Source organism: Arachis ipaensis, chromosome B9 (genome assembly GCF_059453495.1).
Source record: "Arachis ipaensis isolate K30076 ecotype BB chromosome B9, ASM5945349v1, whole genome shotgun sequence".
NCBI classification, from domain to species: Eukaryota; Viridiplantae; Streptophyta; class Magnoliopsida; order Fabales; family Fabaceae; genus Arachis; species Arachis ipaensis.
Genome location: NC_142444.1, coordinates 40,194,186 through 40,205,793, shown reverse-complemented (window position 1 = coordinate 40,205,793; position 11,608 = coordinate 40,194,186). Strand labels below are relative to the sequence as shown.

Here is an 11,608-nt window from a genome sequence, read left to right as displayed (position 1 = left end):
TAGGTGTTTCCATAAGGTTCACCTAAGTAATTTACCTCTGCTATTGCAGGGTTCTCAGGATCATAGGCTTCTTCTTCAGAAGATGCCTCTTGAGTACTGTTGGATGCAGCTTGCATTCCATGCAGACTCTGAGAAATCATATTGACTTGCTGAGTCAATATTTTGTTCTGAGCCAATATGGCATTCAGATTATCAACTTCAAGAACTCCCTTCTTCATAGGCGTCCCATTACTCACAGGATTCCTTTCAGAAGTGTACATGAACTGGTTATTAGCAACCATGTCAATGAGTTCTTGAGCTTCTGCAGGCGTTTTCTTTAGGTGAATGGATCCACCTGCAGAAGTATCCAATGACATCTTAGATAACTCAGACAGACCATCATAGAATATATCCAGGATGGTCCATTCTGAAAGCATGTCAGAAGGACACTTTTTGGTCAACTGTTTGTATCTTTCCCAAGCTTCATAGAGGGATTCACCTTCTTTCTGTCTGAAGGTTTGAACATCAGCTCTAAGCTTGCTCAGCTTTTGAGGAGGAAAGTACTTGGCTAAGAAAGCCGTGACCAGCTTATCCCAAGAGTTCAGGCTGTCTTTGGGTTGAGAATCCAACCATAATCTAGCTCTGTCTCTTACAGCAAAAGGGAAAAGCATGAGCCTGTAGACTTCAGGATCTACTCCATTAGTCTTAACAGTGTCACATATCTGCAAGAATTCAGTTAAGAACTGAAAAGGATCTTCAGATGGAAGTCCATGAAACTTGCAGTTCTGCTGCATCAGAGAAACTAATTGAGGTTTTAGCTCAAAGTTGTTTGCTCCAATGGCGGGAATGGAGATGCTTCTTCCATGTAAATTGGAATTAGGTGCAGTAAAGTCACCAAGCATTCTCCTTGCATTGTTGTTGGGTTCGGCTGCCATCTCCTTTACTTGTTCGAAATTTTCAATCAAGTTGTCTCTGGATTGTTGTAATTTAGCTTCTCTTAATTTTCTCTTCAGAGTCCTTTCAGGTTCTGGATCTGCTTCCACAAGAATGTTCTTATCCTTGCTCCTGCTCATATGACAAAGAAGAAGGCACAGAAAAATAATAATAATGATAGAGATCCTTTATACCACAGTATAGGGATCCCTTTGTGAGTGGAAGAAAAGAGGGGGAGACAAAGAATGTGATGTAAAGGAAGAAACACAACTGTACGGATGGAAGAGATGTGAGATGAGATGTTAGGATATGAATGAATAAATAGAATAGGATGGGGGAGGGATAATTTTCGAAAATTATTTTGAAAAAGAGTTAGTGATTTTTGAAAAATGGTTTTTGAAAAATGTTAGAAATTTTCGAAAAATTTTTAAAATTTAAAAATAAAAATAATTAGTTAATAAAAAAGAAATTTTTGAAAAAGAGGGAAGATATTTTCGAAAGTTAGAGAGAGAGAGAGTTAGTTAGGTAGTTTTGAAAAAGTTAAGAAACAACCAAAAAGTTAGTTAGTTAGTTGAAACAAATTTGAAAAGATAAGAAGTTAGGAAGTTAGAAAAGATATTTTGAAAAGATATTTTTGAAAAAGATAAGATAAGAAGATATTTTAGAAACTAATTTTGAAAAAGATTTTATTTTTAAAATCTCAATTAATGACTTGATTCATAAGAAATCACAAGATATGATTCTAGAACTTAAAGTTTGAATCTTTCTTAACAAGCAAGTAACAAACTTCAAATTTTTGAATCAAAACATTAATTGATTATGTTATTTTCGAAAATTTGGTATAAAAATAAGAAAAAGAATTTTGAAAAATATTTTGAAATTTTCGAAAATAATTAAGAATTTTGAAAAAGATTTGATTTTTGAAAAAGATTTTGAAAAAGATAAGATTTTCAAATTGAAAATTTGATTTGACTCATAAGAAACAACTTGATTTTAAAATTTTTTGAAAAAGTCAACCCAAATTTTCGAATTTGATGAGAGAAAAAGGGAAAGATATTTTTTTTTATTTTTGAATTTTTATGATGCAAGAGAAAAACACTAAAAGGATGCAATGCATGAAATTTTTAAATCAAAACAATGAATGCATGCAAGAATGCTATGAATGTCAAGATGAACACCAAGAACACTATGAAGAATATGATGAACATCAAGAACATATTTTTGAAAAATTTTTAATGCAAAGAAAACATGCAAGACACCAAACTTAGAATTCTTTAATGCCTAGACACCAAGAATTCAAGAATGCATATGAAAAACACTATACAACACAAAACAAAAAATCATCAAGATCAAACAAGAAGACTTACCAAGAACAACTTGAAGATCATGAAGAACACTATGAATGCATGAATTTTCGAAAAATGCAAGATGCACATGCAATTGACACCAAACTTATTATATGACTCAAGACTCAAACAAGAAACAGAAAAATATTTTTGATTTTTATGATTTTCTAATTTTTTTAGATTTTTTTCGAAAATTATATGAAAAAGAAAGATAAGGATTCCAAAATTTTTAATATGAATTCCAGGAATCTTGCATTCTTAGTCTAAAGCTTCAGTCCAGGAATTAGACATGGCTCACTAGCCAGCCAAGCTTTCAATGAAAGCTCCGGTCCAAAACACTAGACATGGCCAATGGCCAGCCAAGCTTCAGCATTTAACACCAGAGTATATTGATCTTGATAACAAAGTGCTGCTCATCATTTATCAAGTATGTAACTTACCTCTGATGGTTTGGAAGCCTCAGTCCAAAAGAATTTAGACATGGCTTTACAGCCAGCCAGGCTTCACATGCTTCATGAAACACTAGAATTCATTCTTAAAAATCTTGAATAAAATTTTGAAAACATTTTTATTTTTTATTTTTCGAAAACATATGAGAGATTTTTGAAAATATTTTTTTGAAAGATTTTTGAAAAGAAAACAAAAAGAAAATTACCTAATCTGAGCAGCAAGATGAACCGTCAGTTGTCCAAACTCGAACAATCCCCGACAACGGCGCCAAAAACTTGGTGTTGTTGCCGGATCCAAACTTGGCACTGATGTTACCGGACCAAAAGCTTGCCGAAAACTCAAACAATCCCCGGCAACGGCGCCAAAAACTTGGTGCACGAAATTGTGATGTCCAGGCTCGAACAAATCCTGGTAATGGCTCCAAAGCTTGGTGCTTTGATCTTAATTCATGATTTGTCACAACTTCGATACAACTAACCAGCAAGTGCACTGGGTCGTCCAAGTAATACCTTACGTGAGTAAGGGTCGAATCCCACGGAGATTGTTGGTATGAAGCAAGCTATGGTCACCTTGTAAATCTCAGTCAGGCAGATATAAAGTGATAATGGAGTTTTCGAATAATAAATAATAGAATAGGGATAGAGGTACTTATGTAAATCATTGGTAGGAATTTCAGATAAGCGAATGGAGATGCTTTTCGTTCCTCTAAACCTCTGCTTTCCTGCTATCTTCATCCAATCAGTCTTACTCCTTTCCATGGCTGGCTTTATGTGATACATCACCACTGTCAATGGCTACTTTCGGTCATCTCTCGGGAAAATGATCCAATGCCCTGTCACGGCACGGCTAATCGTCTGGAAGCATCACCCTTGTCAATGGCTTCATCTTATCCTCTCAGTGAATAATATGCTCACGCACCCTGTCACGGCACGGCTATTCATCTGTCGGTTCTCGATCATGCTGGAATAGGATTTACTATCCTTTTGCATCTGTCACTAACGCCCTGCAATCGCGAGTTAGGAGCTCGTCACAGTCATTCAATCATTGAATCCTACTCGGAATACCACAGACAAGGTTTAGACTTTCCGGATTCTCTTGAATGCCGCCATCATTCTAGCTTACGCCACGAAGATTCTGGTTAGGAGATCTAAGAGATACTCATTCTAGCTTATTTCATGTAGAACAGAAGTGTTTGTCAGGCACGCGTTCATAAGGGAGAAGGATGATGAGCGTCACACATAATCATCACCTTCATCACGTTCTTTGGTGCGAATGGATATCTTAGAAGCGAAATAAGATGAATTGAATAGAAAACAGAAGTACTTTGCATTAATCTTTGAGGAACAGTAGAGCTCCACACCTTAATCTATGGAGTGCAGAAACTCTACCGTTGAAAATACATAAGTGAAAGGTCCAGGCATGGCCGAGATGGCCAGCCCCCTAAAACGTGATCAATAGTCTCCTAAGATGAACAATGGATTAAAACTGAGACCAAAGATACCTAATACAATAGTAAGAGGTCCTATTTATAATAAACTAGCTACTAGGGTTTACATGAGTAAGTAATTGATGCATAAATCCACTTCCTGGGCCCACTTGGTGTGTGTTTGGGCTGAGCCTGAGTGTTGCACGTGCAGAGGCCATTTGTGGAGTTGAACGCCAGTTTCTGTGCTAGTTTGGGCGTTCAACTCTGGTTTTGGATCCTTTTCTGGCGCTGGACGCCAGATTTGGGCAGAAGGCTGGCGTTGAACGCCAGTTTATGTCCTCTATTCTTGGCCAAAGTATGGACTATTATATATTTCTGGAAGGCCCTGCATGTCTACTTTCCAACGCAATTGGAAGCGTGCCATTTCGAGTTTTGTAGCTCCAGAAAATCCACTTTGAGTGCAGGGAGGTCAGAATCCAACAGCATCAGCAGTCCTTTTTCAACCTCTGAATCTGATTTCTGCTCAAGTCCCTCAATTTCAGCCAGAAAATACCTGAAATCACAGAAAAACACACAAACTCATGGTAAAGTCCAGAAATGTGAATTTAACATAAAAACTTATGAAAACATCCCTAAAAGTAACTAGATCCTACTAAAAACATACTAAAAACAATGCCAAAAAGCGTATAAATTATCCGCTCATCAGCCACAAATTTGAGTAAAATTTCTGAACCATATTTCTTCCCACCTTTGTCTCAGGATTAGCTAGAATTTCTCATCCTCTGTTTCGAATCTGCTCTTGGATCTCTGGATATTCGTCTTCTTTCAGATCGAATTTAACTTCTGGGATCACTGACCTCAGACCCATTATTTTGTGGTAATGGTCTGCATGTTCTTTGGTTAAGAACCTCTCTTAATTCCAAAGACTCTTTGGAGTATTCTCTTTCTTGCCTCTTGAATTGGTTTGTTTTCCCTTAGGAACCATGATCTTAATGAGTCTAGCTTGGTGATCACGGAAAAATACACCAAACTTAGAGGTTTGCTTGTCCTCAAGCAAAAGAAAAGAAAGTAGAGAGATAGGAGGAGAGTCAAATTCGAATGGTGGAGAGATGGGGATGGCCGAATGTGTATTTATAAGTGGAGAGGAGGGATTTCAAAAATTTGAAAAAGATGTGATTGGTGAAAAGAAATAAAACCATGATATGAAAAAGATGAGATTTTTAAAATGGAAAAGATATAAAGGAGTTAAATCTGAAAATTTGTTGATGTATCTAAGAATTAAGAGATGATATGATGAGTTGAAAAAGATTTGGAAAGAAATTGAGAAGATAATTGAGTTTTTGAAGAAGATTTGGAAAGGATTTGAAAGAAAATTGAAAAGGAATTAAAAAATTATTGAATTTTTGAAAATTGAAGGTGAATGATGAAAATTTGTAACGTGTTTATGCAGAAAATTATGAATCAAAATATGAAAGTTTGAAAAATTTTGAAGTGGAAAACAAAATCTTCTTCCCCTGCCTTTCTGGCGTTAAACGCCTAGAATGGTATCCATCCTGGCGTTTAACGCCCATATATTAGCCATTGTGGGTGTTTAACGCCCAGCCAGGTACCCTGGCTGGCGTTAAACACCAGAGATCTTTTGTCACTGGGCGTTTTTCTGAACACCTAGGATGCTGCAATTCTGGCGTTAAACGCCCAGAATGGTACCGATTATGGCATTTAACGCCCAAAATGGTATCTTTACTGGCGTTTTCTTGCCAGTGAGCTCCTTTTCTCTGCTTTTTGCACTGAATCCTTCTGTAACTCTGTGAATTCCTACAATTTGATGATTAACCTTGAAGACAATTTATATTAAAATCCTATAAATATTATTTAAATAACAAATAACTTGCTAATGGCTGGGTTGCCTCCCAGCAAGCGCTTCTTTATTATCTTTAGCTAGACCTTGACTGAGCTTTAGTCTAATCTCAATTTTGAGCATTCTTGCTCAAAATTGCTTTCAAGATAATGTTTGATTCTCTGTCCATTAATAATGAACTTTTTGTCAGAGTCAATATCCTGAAGCTCAACATATCCATATGGTGACACACTTGTAATCACATATGGTCCTCTCCACCGGGATTTTAATTTCCCGGGGAATAATCTGAGCCTAGAGTTAAACAGCAGAACCTTTTGTCCTGGCTCAAAGACTCTAGATGACAGTTTTTTTTCATGCCACCTTTTTGCTTTTTCCTTATAAATTTTTACATTTTCAAAAGTATTGAGTCTGAATTCCTCCAGCTCATTCAGGTGGAGTAATCTTTTATCTCCAGCCAACTTAGCATCCAGGTTTAGGAATCTGGTTGCCCAGTAGGCTTTATGCTCAGTTCCACGGGCAGATGACAGGCCTTGCCATACACAAGCTGGTATGGAGAGGTTCCTATAGGAGTCTTAAATGCTGTTCTGTATGCCCACAGAGCATCATCCAAGCTTTTTGCCCAATCGCTTCTACGGGAAATTACAGTCCATTCCAGAATTCTTTTTAGTTCTCTATTAGAGACTTCAGCCTGCCCATTTGTCTGTGGATGATATGGAGTTGCTACTTTGTGGCTAATTCCATATCGGACTATAGCAGAGTAAAGCTGTTTATTGCAGAAATGAGTGCCCCCATCACTAATTAGTACTCTAGGGACACCAAACCTGCTGAAGATATGTTTCTGGAGGAACTTCAGCACTGTCTTAGTATCATTAGTGGGTGTTGCAATGGCTTCTACCCATTTAGATACGTAGTCTACTGCCACCAAAATGTAAGTATTTGAGTATGATGGTGGGAAAAGGACCCATAAAGTCAATACCCATACATCAAACAACTCAATCTCTAAGATCCCTTGTTAAGGCATGGCATAACCATGAGACAAGTTACCAGCTCTCTGGCAACTGTCACAGTTACAAACAAACTCTCGGAAATCTCTATAGAGAGTAGGCCAGTAGAACACATTGGAGGACCTTAGTGGCTGTTCGCTCACCTCCGAAATGTCCTCCATATTGTGATCCATGGCAATGCCATAGGATCTTCTGTGTCTCTTCTCTAGGCACGCATCTGCGGATCATTTCATCTGCACATCTCTTAAAGAGATATGGTTCATCCCACAAGTAGTACTTTGTATCAGAAATTAGTTTTTTCGTTTGCTGCCTGCTGTACTCCGTATGAATCTCACAGCTTTATAATTTGTAATGTCTGCAAACCATGGTGCTTCCTGAATGGCAAAGAGCTGCTCATCCGGAAAGGTCTCAGAGATCTCAGTAGGAGGGAGGGACGCCCCTGCTACTGGTTCTATCCGAGATAGGTGATCAGCTACCGGGTTCTCTGTCCCTTTTCTGTCTCTTATTTCTATATCAAACTCTTGCAGAAGCAACACCCATCTTATGAGCCTGGGTTTTGAATCATGCTTTGTGAGTAGATATTTAAGAGTAGCATGGTCAGTATACACAATCACTTTTGATCCTACTAAATAGGATCTAAACTTGTCAATGGCATAAACCACTGCAAGCAGCTCTTTCTCTGTGGTTGTGTAATTCTTTTGTGCGTCATTTAGAACGCGGCTTGCATAGTAAATGACGTGCAGAAGCTTGTTGTGCCTCTGTCCTAATACTGCACCAATAGCATGGTCACTGGCATCACACATTAATTCAAATGGTAATGTCCAGTCTGGTATAGAAATGACTGGTGCTATGACCAGCTTAGCTTTCAGAGTTTCAAACGCCTGCAGACACTCTCTATCAAAGATAAATGGCGTTTCAGCACTAGCAGATTGCTCAGAGGTTTTGCAATTTTTGAGAAATCCTTTATAAACCTCCTGTAGAATCCTGCATGACCCAGAAAGCTTCTGATTTCCTTAACATCTGCAGGTGGTGGTAATTTTTCAATTACCTCTACCTTAGCTTGATCCACCTCTATTCCCTTGTTCAAAATTTTGTGCCCAAGGATAATTTCCTCAGTCACCATGATGTGACATTTCTCCTAGTTTAAAACCAGGTTAGTCTCTTGGCACCTTTTCAGAACAAGTGCTAGATGGTCAAGACAGGAGCTGAAAGAGTCTCCAAATACTGAGAAGTCATCCATGAAGACTTCTAGAAAATTTTCTACCATATCAGAGAAAATAGAGAGCATGCACCTCTGAAAGGTTGCAAGTGCATTGCACAGACCAAAAAGGCATCCTTCTGTAGGCAAATACTCCAAATGGACATGTGAATGCTGTTTTCTCTTGGTCTTGAGAATCTACTGCAATTTGGTTATAACCTGAATAGCCATCCAAAAAGCAGTAATATTCATGACCTGCTAGTCTCTCTAGCATCTGGTCTATGAATGGCAAAGGAAAATGATCCTTTCTGGTGGTTGTATTGAGCCTTCTGTAGTCAATACACATACGCCACCCTGTAATTGTTCTTGTAGGAACCAGTTCATTTTTTTCATTATGAATCACTGTCTTACCTCCCTTCTTTGGGACGACTTGGACAGGGCTCACCCAGGGACTATCAGAGATAGGATAAATGATCCCAACCTCTAGTAACTTAGTGACCTTCTTCAGCACCACCTCCATCATGGCTGGATTCAGCCGCCTCTGTGGTTAAACCACTGGCTTAGCATCATCCTCCAAAAGGGTCTTGTGCATGCATCTAGCTAGGCTAATGCCCTTAAGATCACTTATGGACCACCCAAGAGCTGTCTTGTGTGTTCTTAGCACTTGAATTAGTGCTTTCTCTTCCTGTGGATTTAGAGCAGAGCTTATGATCACTGGAAAAGTGTCACCTTCTCCCAGAAATGCATGTTTCAGGGATAGTGGTAGTGGTTTGAGCTCGGGTTTAGGAGGCTTGTCCTCTTCCTGAGGAGTTTTCAGAGGTTCTTTCGTTGTCTCTGGTTCCTCCAGATCAGTTTGAACATCTTTAAAGATGTCCTCTAGCTCTGATTCGAGACTCTCAGTCATATTGATCTCTTCTACCAAAGAGTCAATAATATCAGCGCTCATACAATCATTTGATGTGTTTGGATGCTGCATAGCTTTGACAGCATTTAACTTGAACTCATCCTCATTGACTCTCAGGGTCACTTTCCCTTTTTGTACATCAATGAGAGTTCGTCCAGTTGCTAGGAAAGGTCTTCCTAGAATGAGAGTTGCACTCTTGTTCTCCTCCATTTCCAGCACTACAAAGTCAGTGGGAAAGGCAAATGGCCCAACCTTGACAATCATGTCCTCAATTATGCCTGATGGATATTTAATGGAGCCATCAGCAAATTGGAGGCATATTCGGGTTGGTTTGACTTTTTCAGTCAAGCCAAGCTTTCTGATAGTGGATGCAGGTATTAGGTTGATACTTGCCCCAAGGTCACATAGAGCTGTCTTGGTACAAGCACCCTCTAATGTGAATGGTATCATAAAGCTTTCAGAATCTTTAAACTTCTCTGGTAAGCTTTTTAGAATGACTGCACTGCATTCTTCAGGGAGAAAAACTTTTTCAGTTTCTCTCCAGTCCTTCTTATGACTTAAGATCTCTTACATGAACTTAGCATAAGAGGGTATTTGCTCAAGTGCCTCTGCAAACGAGATCTTTATTTCAAGAGTCCTGAGATAGTCTACAAAGCGAGCAAATTATTTATCCTGTTCCGCTTGGCGGAGTTTCTAAGGATAAGGCATCTTGGCTTTGTATTCCTCGACCTTAGTTGCTGCAGGTTTATTTCCTACAGAGGTGGTTAGAGAAGCCTTCTTAGGAGGGTTACAATCAGCACTTGCAGGTGTCTGATCCCTCACTGGCATTTGAACACCAGGAGTAGAGGTTGGATGGGCATTTAACGCAAATTTTCCACCCTTTCCTGGCGTTTGAACGCCAGAACTGGGCAAGGAATGGGCGTTTAACGCTAATTTTTCTCCCTTTTCTGGCGTTTGAACGCCAGAAGTGGGCATCTACTGGGCGTTTGACACCAATTTTTCACCCTTTTCTAGCATTTGAATGCCAGAATTATTTCTCTCTGGGCTCTTGCTGTCCTCAGAGGAATTTTGGACAGTGGTTTGGTCATCCTCTGTCAGTTGTTCCTTTCTTGGCTTTCAGCTACCTTGAGCTGAATTATTCAATCTCTTCCCACTCCTTAATTGAACAACTTGACATTCTTCTGTTATCTGTTTAGATAGTTGCTGTCTTGCCTGATCCAATTGTGCTTCCATATTGTGGTTAGCATTTCTGGTGTCTTGGAGCATCTCCTTAAATTCTGCGAACTATTTTGTTATAATAAGCAACTGCTAATTGAGTTCAGCAACTTGTTCTTGAGGACTAAGTTCAGTGGATACTACTTTAGCCTCTTCTTTTGGGGAGGACTCACTGCTTAAGTACTGGTGCACGAATTGTAAATCACACTTTTCACAACTCGTACCACAAACCAGCAAGTGCACTGGGTCGTCCAAGTAATACCTTACGTGAGTAAGGGTCGAATCCCACGAAGATTGTTGGCTTGAAGTAATCTATGGTTACCTTGTAAATCTTAGTCAAGAGATTAATTATGATTATCAGTTTGAATTGCAAAAAATAAAAGAGCATGAAATAAATACTTGTTATGCAGTAATGGAGAATATGTTGGAGTTTTGGAGATGCTTTGTCTTCTGAATCTCTGCTTTCCCCCTGTCTTCTTCTTCACGCACGCAAGGTTCCTCCTATGGAAAGCTGTGTGTTGGTGGATCACCGTTGTCAATGGCTACCATCCGTCCTCTCAGTGAAAATGGTCCAGGTGCGCTGTCACCACACGGCTAATCATCTGTCGGTTCTCACTCATGCTGGAATAGGATCCATTGATCCTTTTGCGTCTGTCACTACACCCAACCCTTGTGAGTTTGAAGCTCGTCACAGTCATTCAATCCCTGAATCCTACTCGAAATACCACAGACAAGGTTTAGACTTTCCGGATTCTCAAAAATGCTGCCAATGGATTCTAGCTTATACCACGAAGATTCTGATTAAGGAATCAAAGAGATACTCATTCAACGAAGGTAGAACGGAATTGGTTGTCAGGCACGCATTCATAGATTGAGAATGGTGATGAGTGTCACGGATCAACACATTCATCATATTGAAGTGCGAATGAACATCATAGATAGAAACAAGCGTGTTTGAATAGAAAACAGACATAATTGCATTAATTCATCGAGACACAGCAGAGCTCCTCACCCCCAACAATGGAGTTTAGAGACTCATGCCGTCAAAGAGTACAAAGTTCAGATCTAAAAATGTCATGAGATGCAAAATAAATCTCTAAAAGTTGTTTAAATACTAAACTAGTAACCTAGGTTTACAGAAAATGAGTAAACTAAGATAGATAGTGCAGAAATCCACTTCTGGGGCCCACTTGGTGTGTGCTGGGGCTGAGACTTGAGCTTTACACGTGCCTAAGCTGTTTCTAGAGTTAAACGCCAGGTTGTAACCTGTTTCTGGCGTTTAACTCCAACTTGTA

At 39.1% G+C, this 11,608-nt stretch overlaps 1 non-coding gene across 1 annotated transcript; it reads left to right on the top strand.

Moving 5' to 3' along the window:
* The first annotated feature begins 410 nt into the window (after positions 1-410).
* Positions 411-518, top strand: LOC148544400 (small nucleolar RNA R71). The gene has a single exon (XR_015900687.1). It is a non-coding gene; the product is annotated as a small nucleolar RNA R71 (small nucleolar RNA).
* The last annotated feature ends 11,090 nt before the right edge of the window (positions 519-11,608 follow it).